The 19854-nt window shown below is 48.3% G+C and overlaps 1 protein-coding gene and 1 long non-coding RNA gene across 5 annotated transcripts in view; one reads left to right on the top strand and one right to left on the bottom strand.

Moving 5' to 3' along the window:
* ZNF710 (zinc finger protein 710) overlaps positions 1-4917 on the bottom strand; it is a 59379-nt gene extending 54462 nt beyond the window's left edge. The window contains exons 1-2 of one of the 4 annotated variants that reach the window (XM_066354614.1): positions 3351-4155; positions 1898-1979 (exon numbers count right to left, since the gene is read on the bottom strand). The gene's annotated coding sequence lies outside the window, so the exon portion shown is untranslated. Of the gene's footprint in view, positions 1-1897; positions 2366-3350; positions 4156-4832 lie in introns of those variants that run through there. The other 3 variants (XM_066354617.1, XM_066354613.1, XM_066354612.1) reach the window with 3 other exon arrangements.
* On the top strand, positions 2402-6530 carry LOC136384456 (uncharacterized). Its single transcript, XR_010747606.1, has 2 exons — positions 2402-2729; positions 6475-6530. It is a non-coding gene; the product is annotated as an uncharacterized lncRNA (long non-coding RNA).
* Positions 6531-19854: the final 13324 nt, after the last annotated feature.

Below are 19854 nucleotides of genomic sequence, written 5' to 3' on the forward strand. Positions count from 1 at the left end.
CCCAAGATATATAGATATAGATATATATAATTATTATTATTCTCCCATATCCAGTCCAATTTGAGACATCATTATTGTTTTGCACAAGTCTCCACCCAGTGGCTCCACCCCGTTCAGGGTTTACTCTTTGCAGCCCCTGCTGCCTTACCTGTCTGCCGCTTGTATGAAGCAATGACTCACTGCAAAACTCTGCAGCTCCAATCAATCACCTCCCTGTCCCTGCCTCCTTGTATCATTAGTGGGTTCCTTCTGGGAGGAAAATCTTTTGCCTAATGTCTAGAACATTTATTCAACCAGTATTTATTGAAGGTTCTCTATGTGTCAGGCCCTGTTCTAGGCATAGGGGCTTCACAGTGAACAAAGAAAGACTGCTGCCCTCATGAAATGATGTTGTACAGGACATCTAATCCACCAAGTGAGTTCAGGTCTCTAGTTCTGACATTCCTGTCTTCTCTAGACCAATCCTAAATAAATCTCATGTACCAAAGCATGAAGAAAACATTACAGATCAAAATGTGTGACTTGGGAACAGCTCACTGAACTGGTGGACTTTGAGGAAGTCCATGTTAAAACAAGCAGAAGCACCAGTTCCCCCAGAAGTCACACAGCCATCGAATCCTCCCAGGCCTTATGTGTAAGACTCCATTTACCATCTCACGCACAGAGCACACACCCACGGTTTTGTGTTCTCAGAGCCCTGTTCTCTGGAAGGGCTGCCCAGCAGGAACAGAGTCAGCAGCCATGTGGAAAGAGCACTGGAAATGAACTCTGAAAGCTCAGGGCCAAGTGCTAGCTCTGCCACTTACTGTCGGGCCACAGGCATGGGAGCTTGTCTCAGGCCTCGGTTTCTTTTAGGCAACCTCTAAGGTCCTCTTCCAGCTTTGAAGTCCAAGAGCTGAGATCAACCCCCATTAACATGAGACTCAGCAGATCTCTTAATTCAACAAAATGAGCCCCTGCCCTGGGACAGGGGCTGTGGGTAAGGAAGCCAGCTGAGGAGGGGAGCCTGTGGGGGCATCTTCTGAGGTGCACCTGACTCCAACTGTACTTGTTTTCCACCCTGCTAAAGTTAAACTCAAGCTTCCCAGGCACAACTCTCATAGAAATGTCTCTGGACCATAGGGCAAATCTAAAATTGAAGTTGTACAAACAATAATAATAATAAAATAAAATAGAAGTTGTACAAAATCTCTGGTGGTCCCATTTGTCTTCCTTCCTCCAATTCAAAAACCACTCCAGACCTTTGCCTGTCTCCTTGTCTCCAGACAGCGAACCTAAAAATAAGTCTCACTGGTTGGAATGGAAGGGACCCACGTCCAGAACCAATGAATCTGCTGGCCACACAGCACAGAACATAGACTCACCCAAGAATCTGCTCTGAGGAGAAGAGTGAGATTCTGCACCTAATTCAACTCACTGCATCTCCCTCCCCGGGCACACAGGTGAGCCTGGAGGAGAGAAAATGTGACCTAAATGCCCAACTCCCCCTACCCAAAAGAAAGCAGCTCCACAGGCACTGCCCTCTTGCAGGAAAGCCAAGTCCTGCAGGACACTGGAGTACTAATCCGGCTGGAACTATAGGTGACCAACTAAGAGGTCTTGTTCCAAGACTGGCAGGTGCCTGGCACAGGGTGATGCATGGCTGGGGGGCCACCTGAAGAAACCACCAGAAAAGCTCTAGAAAATAACGTTCACTTTAAAACAAATAAGAAAGGGACAGCCATACTGAGTCTCCAAAATCAAAACCAAACAGGCCCATGGCTTTGATCACCAACATGAAAGATACATTTTCTAATGGCCAATGACAGTTAGGGGTGGTTTTCTTGCCCTCCCCACCTGGCCCAGAGGTCTTTTAAAGGCCGTCTACTTGGCAGGCTTGAACTCTGTTTTTACTTACACGTACTCAAAGGCAGGGCTGAAAGAGTAGCTTCAAAGTTGGCTGGGTGACCCTCAAGGGTGCCAAGTCCTTCTCGGAACACCTGTGGGGAAATTTTGTATATCTCCCAGGAGCCCACTGGAACTGGCTATTTTCCCTCCATATCGACGCCGGCTGGGAGTTCCCATTTTGTATATAGAAATCAAGGCGTTCTGGGCGTTCTTAGCAGTCACGGCACTCGGCCCGCAACTCCAGGGAGGTCTAGGAAGATGGTCCCTTACTGGAAAGAGAAGCACCTCGTAGTGTCCCCATGAAAACGCACTATGACTAGGGCTGAGCCTTGCCCAAACCATCGCAGAGCTTGGAAAGACATTAATGACCGTTTTGGGTTAGTTAAAACCCACGCAAGCACCTCCCTCGCCTCTTAAATCTTCCCAAACTACAGCTCAGACTGGAGGCAAGCAGTGGCAGCGACCATAAAAGTCATCTTACAAGGCAAGTTGGAAAAAACCCGATACGCACTAGTTAGCAAGTCCGCGGCTGGGGGGTGGGGGTGGCAGAGGGCAGGATCTGTGGGATCTGCGTGCCCGAGATGAGGAGGCAGGACTGCCCCAACGGTCCCCCGGCCCCCGCACCCACTCCGCAGCCTCGAGGCCCCCAATCTGACGCCAACGATCACCCCCCCCCCCACGCCAGCTCTGTCCAATTAGGAAAATGACCGCGAGAAGACGCTGCGAGTGGGCGACGAGGAAAGGGACTGAAACTCGGGAGACTCAGGACAGGCCATGGGGACCCGGCCAGGCGGCAAGCGTCTTCAACAGGTCCCGGGCTGGGGCGCCCCGACGCTGAACCGGTGAGGGTCTCGCGGCGCACAGCTGCCCTCAGGGACCCTCGACCCCCCGGAGGCGCGATCCGCCCTCCCCCACCCCGGGTGGCGGGGACGCGCTGCCACCCACCCGCCCGGAGAATAAAGTTTGTGGGCAGCTGAGGGGCGGGGCGGCGCGGCGAGGGGGCGAAACTTTGAGTCCCCGGCGGGCGGCGGGGGGAGTGCACCGGCGCCGGGACACCCACGTGCGGGCCCCTGAGCCGCCGCCGCCGCCGCCCGGGCCTCCCGCGCCGCCGCCGCCGCCACCACCGCGGCGCTTTCCTTTCATTTCTGCTTTTCTCTCTCTCTCTTCCTCTCTCCTCAGTCTCTCATTCGCGCGCACTTCTCCCTCCCTTCCCCTCCCCCCCACCTCAGACGCCATCTCTCCCTCTTTCCCCCGCTCTCCCTCTCTCCCTCCAGCTCGCCGGCATGAGGGAATGTGGAAGTGAAAGGGAAAGACGACATGTTTGCAGCGCGGCGCGGGCCTGCGCGCGGCCGTCCCCGGGGAGAGGCGGGGGGCGGGCCGGCCGCGGCCGCAGCGACCCACCCCCGCACCCCCCGCCGCCGCCCGCCCGGGGCTGCGGGGCCGGGGCCGCGCGGGACACTCACCCTGGTCCGGGCGCGGCTTCTGCGCTGGGGCCCTCGGCGGGCCGGGGGCTCCTGCTGCCCACCGCCCGGGCTGCCGCTGCGCGCCGGCCGCCGCCTCCACGCGCGCCCGCCGCCTGCTCCGCCGCCCGCCCTCCGCTCCTCTCTTTCTCTCCCTCTCTCTTGCTCTCTCTCTCTCTCTCTCTCTCTCCTCTCCTCTCCTCTCTCGCTCTCTCTCCTCCTCTCCCTCCCTCTCTCCTCTCGCTCTCTCTCCCTCCCTGGAAGAAGGGAATGAGGCAGGGCTGACGTGAAGGGATGCAAAACAGCTCCTCCTAAGCCAGCTCGCAGAGGAAGAGAGACAGAAAAGCAGCCTTTTATCTCTCTTTTGTTTTCTCACTTCCTTCCACCCCCCCACCCCCTCCTGTCAGCCCAAGTTTTCTTTTCTCTTTCCACCGCAGACAGGATTTTTTCTTCCTCTCTTTCTCTGCCTTTCGGTTCAACTCTCCCACTCAAATGGAAAGCCTGGAGGGTTTTCGCTACCCCCCCCCCTTTTTTTTCTTCCCTCTTTTCTTCCTTCTTCCTCCTTTCTTATTTCTCTAAAAGGGTTTTGTTTGCTGTGGGAGTTTCGTTTGAAAATCAAGTCACGCCTTTTTTCTTCCTTTTCTTTCTCTCTCTCTTTTTTTCTCCTCTCAGAAAAGGGGAACAAAGATGAAGTGAAGAGGGGGAGAGGGGCAGCAGCAGCGCCTCGCATGGAAATGGGGGGCCCGGCCCGGCACAAAGAGGCCCGGGGACTGCGCGCCCCCCGGCCCCGGGGAAGCCTGGGGCGTCCTCGGGAAGGCAGACAGTGAGGTGGGGGGCGCGGCTCCGGGTGCCGCCCAGTCGCCCCTCCCTGGCCTGAGGTAGAAGGCTGGGTGTGTTCTTTACTCCTGTATTTTTAAAGTAGGCAGATGGGCTCGGAACAGACGTCCCTGCACCGCGCTGAACTGTAAAAGAGCCTTGAAACAGCTGTTTGCAGAGCCCTGGACAGCCAGGCTCGAGGGAGCGGTGCGGGCTGCGAGCGCGCGCCAGGCCCGCGTAGGGACGGGGCTGGAGGAGCCGGGGTCAGCCTTTCGTGGGCCCTCCAATCCCAGGGCCTGGGCCTCGGTCCCGCTTGCACTGCTGGGGGCGCCGAGGCGTGACCATTCGCCGCACAGGGTCAAGTCCTTGCGCCCCCCTGCAGGGGGCTTGGCACACAGCCTGGCCTCCACCCCCCCCCCCCCCCCCCAGCTCTGGGGCAGGCTGGACCTTCGGCCTCCAACCTCCAGGAAGCCGGCGTCTCAACTCCGACGCTGTCCTCGGAAAGAGCCGGGCAGAGCCGCCACGAAGGATCAATTATTCATGGGGTGCCTGGGCGTGCTCCCAAGACCCGTTCTGCCCTCGGCTTATCTGGAGAAGTGGGGAGAAGACAGGGGAAAAGTTCCCAGAGCAAAGTTGGCCACATTTCTCATTTTCCCAAGTATTGAGCACCTGCTGGATGCCTGGTACTCGGACCGGCGCTGCTGTCAGGGGCTGGGTTAAAATGTGAGGTCTTCGTGGGCCCCCGAAGTTTCCGCAGGAAACAATGCCTGAGGAGGCTGCAGCTCAAGAACAGGTCAGGGAGAGGAAGGAAAGCCTGGATCGCTTTGCCTCCCGCCTCTCTTCCTTCCCCTTCTCTTCCTTCCTCCTGGCTGCATCTCCTTGGCTCCACCCCTTCTCATCAATTCCTCCCACACTTCCCTGCTTTCCCTGGCTTTTCACTGGAGGGTCCCTTCTCCCAGCGAGGAGCAGATGCTGATCCCCATTGTCTCTCCCCCAGTGACTGCAGCCTTCCTGGGCCAGACCTGCTACTCTTCACCCCTCCCCCCAGCCAGGGGCCTGGGCCTTTAGAGACCAGAGCCCCAAGGCCACTGCCCCTCACCCCACTCTAAACCAGCTCCTGGTGTTGTGAGCAATGACTTCAGTCACTCAGAACATGATTTGTTTCTGATTGGGAGTGAGAAAACAACAGCCCGAGACTTTGCTTGAGCAAGGAGGACACCATGGTTTTAATAGCAGTACACTGAGCCTGCGATGACCCCAGAGGCTTCGCACCCACTATGCCCTCTTGACAGGCTATACATTTCTGTCATTTTATATCCTCCCACTTAGTGCACCTAAGCTGTATCCTTCAAACAAAAGCAAAACACAGCTCTGCTAGTCAAGCATTCATTTAACAAGTGCTTATTGAGTACCTACTCTGTGCCTGCTGTGCTGGGTGCTGAGACCATCAGTACACCAGGTCCTCATTTAAGCCTTGCAGAGGGGCAGGGGAAGAAGCAAGAAGACAGGCAACCACAATGCCAGGTGATGCATGCAAAGATGAACCAAGAAAGCATCTAAGAGGATACTCCAAACCGGGTGGTCAGGGATGGCTTCCTGGAGGAGGTTACATCTAGATGAGTAGGCCTGTGCCAGGCAAATGTATGGCACAACCTGTCCCAATCCCCCAGGGCAAGAGAGCACATTCTTACAGATTCTTGGAACTGCTACAAGTATTTGCTGCAGTGTAGAGTGGACGTGGGGGAGTGGAAAGTGAGGAGAGTGTCAGGGCACAAGTGGGGGAGGGGAGGGTGGGGAGTGTGACAGGGCATAAGGGGAGGAGGGCAGTGGGTATTAGGGAGGTGTTCCGATTTTAGCCTCTTCCACTTGCTGACTTCATGAACTTGAGTGAATAATAGCCTTGGTGAATAGTTTAGACATAATCTCCCCACTTATAAAACGGAGGTAGAAACCAACATTTGTGGTCTGCAGAGACAGCATCTTACATTTAAGGGCCCAGGTTTGCTTGCTGCACATCCCTGGGCAAGTTGACCTTTCTGAGTCTCTGTTTGCTCATCTGTAACATGGGGATGAAAACACCTTTCTTGCAGGGTTATTGTGAGGCTTAAATGCACCCATGCATAGCATCTGGTACATAGTAGCTTTTATTTGTTAGTTTTATAAATCAGGGAGTGACAGGGAGGTGCCCTTACAACCTAAAAATGAGATTATGTTCTGGGTTGAAACCAGAGTGACTCACCATACCAGCAACAGGATGAGCTGGCTGTGGAGGAAGCATTCATTGAACGATGGATGCCCTGTGTCCCAACAGGTGGCATGGATTGGGAACATCTACATCTGTCTCATCAAGGTAGCCAAGTTGTCCTCTTAGGAGCATGGCTGGAACGTGAAGACTGGTTACGAAGGCCTGGCCGCATCAGTGGAGTTGTAGCCTGCCTGAAGAACGAATAGGAATCAGAAGAGAGTGGGCCTTGTAAAATCCCAGAGGGTCTTAGGAGCAGGTACCTGGTTGAGTTTGCTCAGTGGAGAGTAGACACAGACATTTACACTGGGAGGGAGGGCAGGGAGAAGGGATTACTGACTCTTCTGGAGTCCGATTTAAATCTTAGTCCTTTGCTTGAGCTCCTCATTCTCCAAGCAATGTGTAGATGGACTTGGCAACAGCAAAATGCCCCTGGATCCAGGCACACCAGTGTTCCAGTTCCTGTACTGTAAACATTTTACACTTCTATTATTTTTTTATGACACAAGTTCATTGTGAAAGAATTTGAAAATCAGCTAAACAAAACTGAAAGGGACCCCTGTAGAGACATTATAGTTTGGTGTATATCCTTGGACATTTTATATCCACTTATTTACATGGAAATGCAAGTAATAGGCCCTGGCCGGTTGGCTCAGCGGTAGAGTGTCGGCTGGCGTGCGGGGGACCCAGGTTCGATTCCTGGCCAGGGCACATAGGAGAAGCGCCCATTTGCTTCTCCACCCCCACCCCCTCCTTCCTCTCTGTCTCTCTCTTCCCCTCCCGCAGCCAAGGCTCCATTGGAGCAGAGATGGCCCAGGCGCTGGGGATGGCTCCTTGGCCTCTGCCCCAGGCGCTAGAGTGGCTCTGGTCGCGGCAGAGCGACGCCCCGGAGGGGCAGAGCATCGCCCCCTGATGGGCAGAGCATCGCCCCTGGTGGGCGTGCCGAGTGGATCCCGGTCGGGCGCATGCGGGAGTCTGTCTGACTGTCTCTCCCCGTTTCCAGCTTCAGAAAAATACAAAAAAAAAAAAAAAAAAAAAGAAATGCAAGTAATAAAACTATTATACAAAATAAACATTGCTAAACAAATGAGTGACTACATGATGTTATTTTTACAAATTAACAAAAATGGCATAACCCTATACCTACTGAATTGTAGCCACTTTTGCCCAGTGATGTGTCACAAATATCTGTCCTTTTCTATAGACATCCACATTATTCACATTATTCTTCCTTTTTTTTTAATTTTTCTGAAGTGAGAAGCAAGGGGTAGGCAGGCAGACAGACTCCTGCATGTGTCCGACCGAGATCCACCCGGCACGCCCACCAGGGGGCTATGCTCGGCCCATCTGGGGTGTTGCTCTGCTGTACCCAGAGCCATTCTAGCACCTGAGGCAGAGGCCATGGAGCCGTCCTCAGCACCCAGGCCAACTTTGCTTCAATGGAGCCTTGGCTGCAGGAAGAAAAGAGAGATAGGGAGAAAGGAGAGGGGGACGGGTGGAGAACAGATGGGTACTTCTCCTGTGTGCCCTAGCTGGGAATCAAACCTGGGACTTCCATGCACCAGGTCAATGCTCTACCACTAAGCCAACCGGCCAGGGCCACATTATTGTTTTTAATGTATGATATTATTCCATGACATGCACATATCTTACTTTGTTTATTTATTTATTTATTTTATTTTTTTTCTTTTTCCGAAGCTGGAAACGGGGAGAGATAGTCAGACAGACTCCCGCATGCACCCGACCGGGATCCACCCGGCACGCCCACCAGGGGCGATGCTCTGCCCACCAGGGGGCAATGCTCTGCCCCTCCGGGGCGTCGCTCTGCTGCGACCAGAGCCACTCTAGCGCCTGGGGCAGAGGCCAAGGAGCCATCCCCAGCGCCCGGGCCATCTTTGCTCCAATGGAGCCTTGGCTGCGGGAGGGGAAGAGAGAGACAGAGAGGAAGGAGGAGGGGTGGAGAAGCAAATGGGCGCTTCTCCTATGTGCTCTGGCCGGGAATCAAACCCAGGTCCCCTGCACGCCAGGCCGACGCTCTACCGCTGAACCAACCGGCCAGGGCTATCTTACTTTGTTTAAATAAATTATTGGACTGTGGGATATTTTCAGTTTTTCACTTTTGTGAACCCGCTGTGATCAACATACAGTCACCTTTGTGCCACATAGATGTCATGTTCTGACCATCATTTCACGATGAGGGGACCGAGGCTCAGAAATCGAAAAAGTTTTCCAAGGTCACAGCTATGGCGTGGCAGAGCCAGAATTTGCAGCCAATTTCCAGTTGGGAGTTCCTTTCAGCATCTCTGTTTTCTCTTTCCTTTAGAGTGGCGTTCCGCTCTCCCTCCCCATTATCTTTTTCTCTTACAGATTGCCTCCCTGGGAGAACCTGTCTGGGCAGGTGACCCACTTCCTTCTCTGACACCTTTTTAACTTCGCTAATGTCCACCTCCTGGGATTGGGAGGAATGAAGGCAGATCATATATGACATGTAATGCATGAGAGTATATTTCATCAATTGTGAAACCTGTGCAAATGTTGGGCCTAACATCAGGGTCAGACACCACCACAATTTAGCCAAAACCCCTGACCTGCGCACACCCAGGAAGGAAGCCTTCAGATTCATACTATGGAGAAAGAAGCTGTTCTGATACAGAAGCAGTGTACTGCGGTCTTCCCTGCGCACTTCAGAAGCCCCACAGTTGCCTTTGCCAGAGCTGAAATGAGAAGGAAAGTTTGTTATTATAATAGGGTTTATCAACCCTCAGAATTTCCCTGAGGGAGGATGCATTTATGCCACAGACTTTCCAGAATGTTCATATCCATCTCTGAAAATCTGGGTTTTGTAAAATGAGAACAGGGATGAAACACGGCCCTTCAGTGTTTCGATTGATGTGTTCACCAGAGTAACCGCTGGGAGATTAGCAGGTGATTATTAAGATCTGTTTCTCTCATTGACAGAACCAGACAAACATTTTAAAAAGTATCGGTGGCTTTGCAATATTTAATGTTCGATGTTTAGTACTAAATCTCCCAAATGGAATCGGCCAATGGAAGGTGTAGGACCCCAAGACTGAACTAAGAGGGGCTGCAGAAAGCAGATATTTCATAAATCTCTTTCTCTTTCTCTGTCTGTAAACATTCACATCATCCTTCTTAAGCAGAGGTGGGCCCTGGGCTCACTGGCGATGACAGGGGGACATGGAACTGGTTGAGAGTCACTGAGAACCAAGGTGATGACCAGCATTCCATGGGGGATGTGTTGGGCAGCAAATCAAAATTCTCAGAAGTATATAATAATTTAAGAATAATCTGGTTGGGGGAAACCCAAAGAAAGCAAAAAACTGTGTAGGGTGAACATCTGACATTTGCAAATGATTTTTTTCATGAGTTGTGGCAGGGTGGATCAAATTATCTGCCTCTAAGGACCTCACTTGTATCAATGGTGTATGTTTGCCTGGTTTTAGTCCCAATAACTTAACCAGCCTTATTTGCATAAATATAAGACTAAAAATACTCCAAATGAAACATAAGCCATCAACCATAAACAGGAAACTGCCAACTTCACCAGTGAAAATCAAATAAATTCATAGAAGCCACACTGATGACACCCATTGCTATGGAAGAGCTCATTGGCACAAAGCCTGAAATATAAGTTAATATTAGCAATCAAGAGAAACTTTAATTCTGTAACTTCAGTTCTAGAAATCTATTTGAAAGGATCAGCATTGTGGATGGACAAGGATATGTGTTAAGGATGTTTATCAAAGTATTACAGTATTTATGTTCGCAAAAGTTACAAACAAAAAAAGGAAAAAGAAAGAAGGAAGAAAGGAAAGGAAAGAAAGGAAAGGAAAGGAAAGGAAAGGAAAGGAGGGAGAAAAAAAACCTAAGTATTCACAATGAGGAAAGGTTAAAGAAGTAATGGTGTGGACATCAGATGTGATACTATAAAACTATTAAGAAATCATGTTTTTGAAGAATATTTAGTGAATTAGGCAATGTTTGTAGTATACTAAGCAAGATACAAAATTGCATATGCATATACAGAATTATATATATATATATATATATATATATATATTTTTTTTTTTTTTTTTTTTTTTTTTTTTTTTTGTGGCAGAGACAGAGAGAGTCAGAGAGAGGGACAGATAGGGACAGACAGCAGACAGGAAGGGAGAGAGATGAGAAACATAAATTCTTCATTGCGGCTCCTTAGTTGTTCATTGATTGATTTCTCATATGTGCCTTGACCCGGGGACTACAGCAGACCAAGTGACCCTTTGCTCGAGCCCGCGACCTTGGGCTCAAGCTAGTGAGCCCTGCTCAAACCAGATGAGCCCGTGCTCAAGCTGGTGACCTCGGGGTCTTGAACCTGGGTCCTCCACATCCCAGTCCGATGCTCTATCCACTGCACCACCACCTGGTCAGGCCAGAATTATATTTTTGTACAATTTTGTGTATGCTTGGATATTTATTCCCCAAAATACATATAAAATACTTAGAAGGAAATATAAGCAAGTTAAAAGTTATTTCCGTTTTCTGGAATTATAGGTGATTTTTATTTTCCTCTATTTTCTTAGCATATTTGCCAAATTTCTATGATCATTATCTTATTTAAAATTTTAAAAACTATTGATTTTAAGCCCTGGCAGGTTGGCTCAGTGGTAGAGTGTTGGCCTGGAGTGCGGGAGTCCTGGGTTCGATTCCCGGCCAGGGCACACAGGAGAAGTGCCTATCTGCTTCTCCACCCCTCCCCCTCTCCTTCCTCTCTGTCTCTCTCTTCCCCTCCTGCAGTCAAGGCTCCATTGGAGCAAAGTTGGCCCGGGTGCTGAGGATGGCTCTTTGGCCTCTGTCTTAGGCGCTAGAATGGCTCTGATTGCAACAGAGCAATGCCCCAGATGGGCAGAGCATCGCCCCCTGGTGGGCATGCCGGGTGGATCCCAGTTGGGCGCATGCAGGAGTCTGTCTGACTGCCTCTCTGTTTCTAGCTTCAGAAAAATACAAAAATATAAAAACTATTGATTTTAAAGAGAGAAGAAGGAAGAGAGAGAGAAAGAAACATGATTTGTTGTTACACCTATTCATGCATTCATTTGTTGATTCCTGTATGTGCCCTGACCAGGGATTGAACTCACAACCTTGACGTTCCAGGATAACTCTCTAACCAACTGAGCTACCCACCCAGGGAAGTTATATTATTTTTAAGCAATAACATAGAATTAGAGAACAGGGCCTAGGCCTCTCATTCACTCCACAGTCAAAGGCCCAATTCAGGCCTTCAAGGAGCTTACAGTCCAAAACAACCGAGCAAATAGGAAGTTACGCTGCAGAATGCAGTTACTTCTCCTGCCCTGGAAATATCTGAAGACCTAGAAGGAAAGAGGAACCAGTGTTTTGGTTGCTGATGATTTGTGCTCTGGGTTGAATAGACTCTCTATTGTGAAAGTGTATTGTGCAAAAAAAAAAGAATGGGGCTTTTTGTGAAGAGAGATAAAGAGTTGTGGGGTGAAAACTGGGAGGATAGGCAGGTCTGGATGCCGTGGGCGGATTGTGGGCAGGCCTGCCCTCAAGGTTGTCCTTCCCAGCCTGCACCTGGGTTGCAGTGCCCAGGGCCAGCCAAGGACTGGGGGGGCTCAGGGAAAGTGTATTGTTCATAAGAATGGATGAGTGAGTCAGCATGTAACCTGGAGGACCACTCTTATGAATGTCCTTTAAAGTATTAATTAAACATGTCTGGGGACAAAAAGACACCATTGTGAAGCCATGATGATGAGTAAGATGAAAGGAGCAAGGTAGGTGTGTGCGTGTTTGTGTCTCTGTGTGTGTACCTGTTTTAATGTCAGCAAGAACCTGGATTCAAGTTTGAACATGGCAATAGCTGGAGTCTAAGATGCTGCTGGCTGTTTCAACTTGCCAGCTGTGTGACCTTGGCCAGACTCAGTCTCTGAATGCTTCATTCCTTAGAGAATGGTCTCAGGGCAAGCTATGTTGTTAAGAAAATCAAATGAGGCCCTGGCTGGTTGGCTCAGCGGTAGAGCGTTGGCCTGGCATGCGGGGGACCCTGGTTCGATTCCCGGCCAGGGCACATAGGAGAAGCGCCCATTTGCTTCTCCACCCCCCCTCCTTCCTCTCTGTCTCTCTCTTCCCCTCCCGCAGCCAAGGCTCCATTGGAGCAAAGATGGCCCGGGCGCTGGGGATGGCTCCTTGGCCTCTGCCCCAGGCACTAGAGTGGCTCTGGTCGCGGCAGAGCGAAGCCCCGGAGGGGCAGAGCATCGCCCCCTGGTGGGCGTGCCGGGTGGATCCCGGTCGGGCGCATGCGGGAGTCTGTCTGACTGTCTCTCCCTGTTTCCAGCTTCAGAAAAATACAAAAAAAAAAAAAAGAAAGAAAGAAAGAAAGAAAATCAAATGAGATAGTGCTGTGTAGACTGGAAAGCACTTGGCAAGCGGAACAAACTATTGATTTACTGTGCTTACCTCTAAACTCACAGGTATCACCTGCTTGACAAAGGTGGGGGAGGGGTGCCGTAGGGTGATGGCTTTGCTGTGTTGAATTTTCCGACATTAATTCTCTTTCTGGCCTTCTCCCTTTGCCTTTCCTCTTCACTTCATCAGCACACATTTACTGGGAACCCCTAATGTGCCGGCCACCCTCAAGGGTCTCCCAGGCAACCAAGGGTGATGATGGAAGACTAATGATGACATACAACAACAGAAGGGGGATGCTCAGCTCTTATCTTAGAAGAGGTGATGTTTAAAATGGGCCTTGAAAGAAAAGTGGGAACCTGTTCAGCAAAGTAAGAGAGACAGGGCTGTGAGCAGGGGACAGAGTTTAGGAAGTTACTTAACGTTTCTGAGCCTTGGTTTCCTGCTCAGAAGAACCCCACCTGACCACCGAAGGATATAATAGCGCCAACGCTACTATATGCTTGGCCTTGCATCAGTACTGAAAAAAGCCAGTTATTTGTCCCTCTGTATCAAAATCACTTCCTATTTGAAGCTTATTTCCTGTTCACATTTTGTTCTGCCCCCCCCCCCCCCCAGTTCTTGGGGATATAGTGACTATTGGCTTGGGCTGTAAGAGTTATTCAGTCTGCTTTCCAGGATTTGCAAAATAATTTTAAAAAACAGATCATAATTTCTTTCATAAAGAAAATCCCAATGCATTTGAAATACAGCTGTCATAGGGACCACATTCTTCGTTCACAATATGTTAAAAGAAGAAATTCATATTAGAAATCGACAATTGAAAATTCTCCAAAATAGCTTTTGGATAAAGGAGGAAATCAAGAACCCTGGGTTAATTTAGAAAATAACACAAAGAATTGTACCTACAAAACCCAGCAGTATGTGTGTGAAGCTTTACTCAAAAAGTTCTGTAGCTTTTACAATGATGTTATTATTAAACTCAGAAAAAGTTAAACAAAATATTCATGCATTTAGAAATATTAAAAGATAACACCCTGAATAAAGATGAGGAAGGAAGAAATGGGGGGGCTGAGTTCTGAGTCCAGATGGTTTTATTGGAGATGAGGGATGTCATTTAAAGTTTTGAGGCATGGGTAACCTCGTGTTATATAAATTATTCCAGAATATAGCATTTCCTATATGAAGGAAATTACAATTTTTTTCCCTAAAAGTTATATGAGAAGACCTTAATATGGAAAGGCATACCCAACCCTGGCGGTTGGCTCAGTGGCAGAGTGTTGGACCACTGTGTGGATGTCCCAGATTCGATTCCCAGTCAGGACACACAGGAGAACAGAAAAGCATAAGTTAGAAACTAGAAAAATAGTTGAACAAATACTGATCAGCGCGGGAGTTTTGACCTGCTCCGTTTCTGACCAGGGCTGGTTCACCCCTCCTTAGGCAATCTGGTGGTCCCTCGCTCCTGGGAGGTCACCATATTGATGCCAAACTTAGTGCGTATACCCGATGGCCATAGCGCACTACAGCCCAGAACTCCTGGGCTCACGTGATTCTCCTGCCTCAGCCTTCCGAGTAGCAGGGACTACAGGCGCGCGCCACCACACCCGGCAGAACAAATATTTATATCCTTGAACCAGTCCTTTTAGTATAAACAAAGTCTAAAGCAGTGGTAGTCAACCTGGTCCCTACCGCCCACTAGTAGGTGTTCCAGCTTTCATGGTGGGCGGTAGCGGAGCAACCAAAGTATAAATAAAAAGATAGATTTAACTATAATAAGTTGTTTTATAAAGATTTATTCTGCCAAACTTAGCGAAAATCCGACATAAAGTACTTGGTAAGTAATTATTATTATATGCTTTAACTTGCTGTAACTCTGCTTTATAAATTTTATAAAGTAAAGTTAATTCCCTACTTTATAAATCACTATTACTGTGGAACCAGTGGGTGGTTAGAAAATTTTACCACTAACAGAGATACAAAAGTGGGCGGTAAGTATAAAAAGGTTGACTACCCCTGGTCTAAAGAATACAATGGACAAATGCAATGAAGAAAAAAAAAAAAACAGAAACAAAGCCAACTTAAGGTGAAGTAAATGGTGGCCATCACAACAGAAACAAGCTAAAACTATAAGAGAATATTATGTGGAATTGCTGACAAATTTGAAAACTTGAACGAAATAGTTTCCTGGGGTAAAAAAAAATAGAGAAGTTTCTTCTATTTGGGAGACTTAGAAGCAGAAAATGTAAACTACTTCCATGGGTTTTTCTGTTCAGAGGCTCCGTGGACAGAATCCCCTGATCAGCTTTGAAAGCTGCGATCCGTCCCCACCCCCATCCCTGTTTCACTTTCCTCAGCAGCTGATCTGACATATGTCTAATTGCTTACTTGTTTCGCCTTTTCTCTCCCCACTAAAATAGGAGCTTCCTGAGAAGAGAGAACTTTCCTTTGTGTTTCTTTTTTAATCAAACATCTTATTTTGAGATAATTGTAAAAAAAACAACATTGCTTTGCATGCTGCTGTGGCCCTACTCCACAAAACGGGGCCTGGCACCTAGCAGGCATCTGAAATAAACACTGTTTCATAGATAGATGAGTTGAGGAAGAATTTAAGAAAGATAGCAAAAACATTGTCTTCCCCAAAAGTTCTGAGTCTAGATGGTTTTATTGGAGATGAGGGATGTCATCTAAAGTTTTGAGTCATGGGTAACCTCATGTTATATAAATTATTCCAGAATATAGCATTTCCTATATGAAGGAAATTACAATTTTTTTCCCTAAAAGTTATACGAGAAGACCTTAATATGGAAAGGCATACCCAACCTTGGCGGTTGGCTCAGTGGCAGAGTATTGGACCACTGTGTGGATGTCCCAGATTCGATTCCCAGTCAGGACACACAGGAGAAGCACCCATCTGTTTCTCCACCCCTACCCCTCTCAATTCTCTTTCTCTCTTCCCTTCCTGCAGCCATAGGTCTATTAGAGCAAGTTGGCCCCAGATACTGAGGATGGCTCCATGGCCTCTGCTTTAGGTGCTAAGAAGAGCTTGGTTGCTGAGCAACAGAGCAACAGCCCAGATGGGCAGAGCATTGCCCCCTAGTGGGCTTGCCAGGTGGATCCCAGTCCAGACACATGTGGAAGTCTGTCTCTCTGCCTCTCCTCCTCTCACTGAATAAAAAAGGGAAAAAAAAGAAAAACATACCCTATGCCTGATGCAAAAGTGAATTAATATAAAGATGGAATGATCAAATTAATTTACAAGTTTAGTACAAATTCAAATGTGAGTCTCTTTCAAATTTTTACTCAAAGATTATAAAATTTATTTAGCGGAGTATACAGAATTTCAAAGAAAATTCTCTAAATTAGAATAAGGATGGAAAAAATAAACCTTCTAGGTATAAAATATATTAGATAATTATAATATTTAAAATTGTGTGGTATTAAAGCAAAGATGAAGAGTTGTTTTAGTAGATTAAATTAGGTGGCTCAAATTGAGAAAACAATATACATACTAATTTAATACAATAAAGTAGTATCACTGGGAAAAGAAAGGGTTATTTAAAAAATTATTTTGGGCGAACTGGCTACAATTCGGGGGAAAAATTGTACCCTGACCATATATAATACAACAAATAAATTCTACTGCAAATAATAACAATAGCATTAAAAATTCAAGAAAAATAAACTAGACACTTTTAAATATCTGGAGAAGAAATAACTTTTAAAGCTTAGAACCATTAGAAGAAATTAAGAGAAAGGAGAATGTTTTGGTTATGTAAATAAGTCAAACTTTACCATGCTAAGAAAATAAAAGTTACCTCCATGCTATATTTTTTTTTTTTTTTTTTTTTTTTCTTTTCATTTTTCTGAAGCTGGAAACAGGGAGAGACAGTCAGACAGACTCCCGCATGCGCCCGACCGGGATCCACCGGGCACGCCCACCAGGGGCGACGCTCTGCCCACCAGGGGGCGATGCTCTGCCCATCCTGGGCGTCGCCATGTTGCGACCAGAGCCACTCTAGTGCCTGAGGCAGAGGCCACAGAGCCATCCCCAGCGCCCGGGCCATCTTTGCTCCAATGGAGACTTGGCTGCGGGAGGGGAAGAGAGAGACAGAGAGGAAAGCGCGGCGGAGGGGTGGAGAAGCAAATGGGCGCTTCTCCTATGTGCCCTGGCCGGGAATCGAACCCGGGTCCTCCGCATGCTAGGCCAACGCTCTACCGCTGAGCCAACCGGCCAGGGCCATGCTATATTGTTAAGTGAAGGAAGCAAGTTGCAGTTAGTATAATGTTTGCATACAGAATAAAAATGTACACAGAACAAAGCTATATATTGTTGTGTGAATGTTACATGCAAATGCCTATAGAGTCGTTAGGAAGGACATAATGTGATAGTGGACAAAGGGGACACAGCTTTATTCAAAGTTTATGAATTTTCATTTCTTACAGCAAGAACATTTCATATATCACTTCTGTCATTTTAAAAGAAAAAGTGTCAACAAAAACAAAAGGACAGGCCCTGGCCGTTTGGCTCAGTGGTAGAGCGTCGGCCTGGCGTGCAGAAGTCCTGGGTTCGATTCCCGGTCAGGGCACACAGGAGAAGCGCCCATCTGCTTCTCCACCCCTTCCCCTCTCCTTTCTCTCTGTCTCTCTCTTCCCCTCCCGCAGCCGAGGCTCCATTGGAGCAAAGATGGCCCGGGCGCTGGGGATGGCTCCTTGGCCTCTGCCCCAGGCGCTAGAGTGGGTCTGGTCGCATCAGAGGGACACCCCGGAGGGGCAGAGCATCGCCCCCTGGTGGGCAGAGCATCGCCCCCTGGTGGGCGTGCCAGGTGGGTCCTGGTCGGGTGCATGCGGGTGTCTGTCTGACTGTCTCTCCCCGTTTCCAGCTTTCGAAAAATACAAAAAAAAAAAAAAAAAGGACAAACTGCGTTAAATATTTTAAAGCCATTTTTTTATTAAATAAAGAGCCCATATAAATGATCTTTTTTAAACTGTAGAATCCCAATAGGTATATGGTCAAAAGACACCATGAGTCATATTGCCAAAGAGAAAATACCAGAAAAAAAAAACTAGAAGAAAATGTTCGCAGTCACAGTCATTTTAATAAACCCAAAATGGGACCTGGCTGTTTAATTCAGTTGGTTAGAGTATCATCTCAATACATCAAGGTTGCCGGTTTGATCCCAGGTCAGGGCACATACAAGAATGAACCAATAAATGCACAACTAGTGGGGCAGCAAATCAATGTTTCTCTCTCTCTCCCTCACTTCCTCTCTCTTTAAAACAAATAAAAATATGGGGCTGCAGGCTCGCAGCCCCTGTGTCCACCCACCACCCCTCCCCGGGCAGAATGCATCCGATGGGTATTCTGTGAGCGCCATCCGCACACAGTGGAGGCATCTTGTCATTTACACGTTCTTCTCATTAAAAAATGAATTAGCCTGACCAGGAGGTGGTGCAGTGGGTAGAGTGTCGGACTGGGATGCAGAGGACCCAGGTTTGAGACCCCGAGGTCACTAGCTTGAGCACGGGCTCATCTGGTTTGATCAAAATCCCACCAGCTTGCACCCAAGGTCGCAGGCTCCAGCAAGGGGTTGCTTGATCTGCTGAAGGCCCGTGGTCAAGGCACATATGAGAAAGCAATCAATGAACAACTAAGGTGTCGCAACAAAAAACTAATGATGCTTCTCATCTCTCTCCGTTCCTGTCTGTCTGTCCCTATCTATCCCTCTCTCTGACTCACTCTCTGTCTCTGTAAAAAAAACCAAAAACCAAAAAACAACAACAAAAGAACGAATTATACTCGAAAAAAACCACAAAACCAAAACCAAATAAATAAATAAACCCAAAGTGAAAGGTAAGCTCTAAGGACTAGGATCCAACTTCCTTTCTGGGCTGCAGGACCAGCTCACTCTTGAGAAATGAGTGACTTGGGGAACCTGCAGCAGAGAAGTCAGGAGAGAGAATGGCGGAAGGAAGCCCTTGCCCCAGTCCTCCAAACTGGATTTGGGAAGCATTGGTTGCCCACCCCCTCTGTGGGGGTCAGTAGTCCTCTCCTGCTCCTTTGTCACCTCCCTGCCTTTTCTGTAAAAGGGACAGTGAGTGTGGGGAGAGAGCTCTGCAGAGAACTAGTGGGATGGCCCAGTTTCTAGACAGTGTCCCCACACAGGTATCCTTTCCTGGGGACTGACCACCAGAGCACTGGCAAGGTTGGCTTTAGGGCTTCCTTGAGTTGGGAGGAAAGATCGGGAGAGGTGAGTAGGGTGATGAAGACAAAGGATTTGAAGTTGATTGGAGTAGAGTATAAAAACCCTTGGGGACAGGGACTTTCTCTTTCACTGTTAGCTCTTCAGCCTTTGTGTGAGCATGAGAGAGAGAGAGAGGGAGGGGGAAGGGGAAGAGAGAGAGAGAGAGAGAAAAAAACATTCATCTGTTCCTGTAGGCACTTTGAACAGGGACGGAACCTGCAACTTGACATATGGGGACGGTGCTCTAACCCAGGGGTCGGGAACCTATGGCTCGTGAGCCAGATGTGGCTCTTTGGATGGCTGCATCTGGCTAGCAGACAAATCTTTAATAAAAAAAAATCTTAAAAATATAAAACATTCTCATGTATTACAATCCATTCATTTCCTTCCACTCATGTTCATGGTTGTGGGTGGCTGGAGCCAATCACAGCTGTCCTCCGAGACAACACCAAATTTTTATTGGATAATGCGTACCATACACGGGTCTTTGTATGGCTCTCATAGAATTACATTTTAAAATATGTGGTGTTCATGGCTATCTCAGCCAAAAAGGTTCCTGACCCCTGTTCTAACCAACCAAGCTACCTGGTTAGGGCCTGAAAGGTTTTGACAAGGTGCAGAGGTAATGGGATCATCAAATCTGTGTTTCAGGCAAAGACTGTTTATGGTTCAGTTGCCAGGGGGGAGAGAGGCACAGGGAAAAGGAGAGGGTGACATGTATACAGTAGGCTTGGTTCAGGAAGAGGGAAGCAGCACACGTGCATTTCACTGGCCAGCAAGG

This window comes from Saccopteryx leptura, chromosome 13 (assembly GCF_036850995.1).
Source record: "Saccopteryx leptura isolate mSacLep1 chromosome 13, mSacLep1_pri_phased_curated, whole genome shotgun sequence".
Classification (NCBI taxonomy): domain Eukaryota; kingdom Metazoa; phylum Chordata; class Mammalia; order Chiroptera; family Emballonuridae; genus Saccopteryx; species Saccopteryx leptura.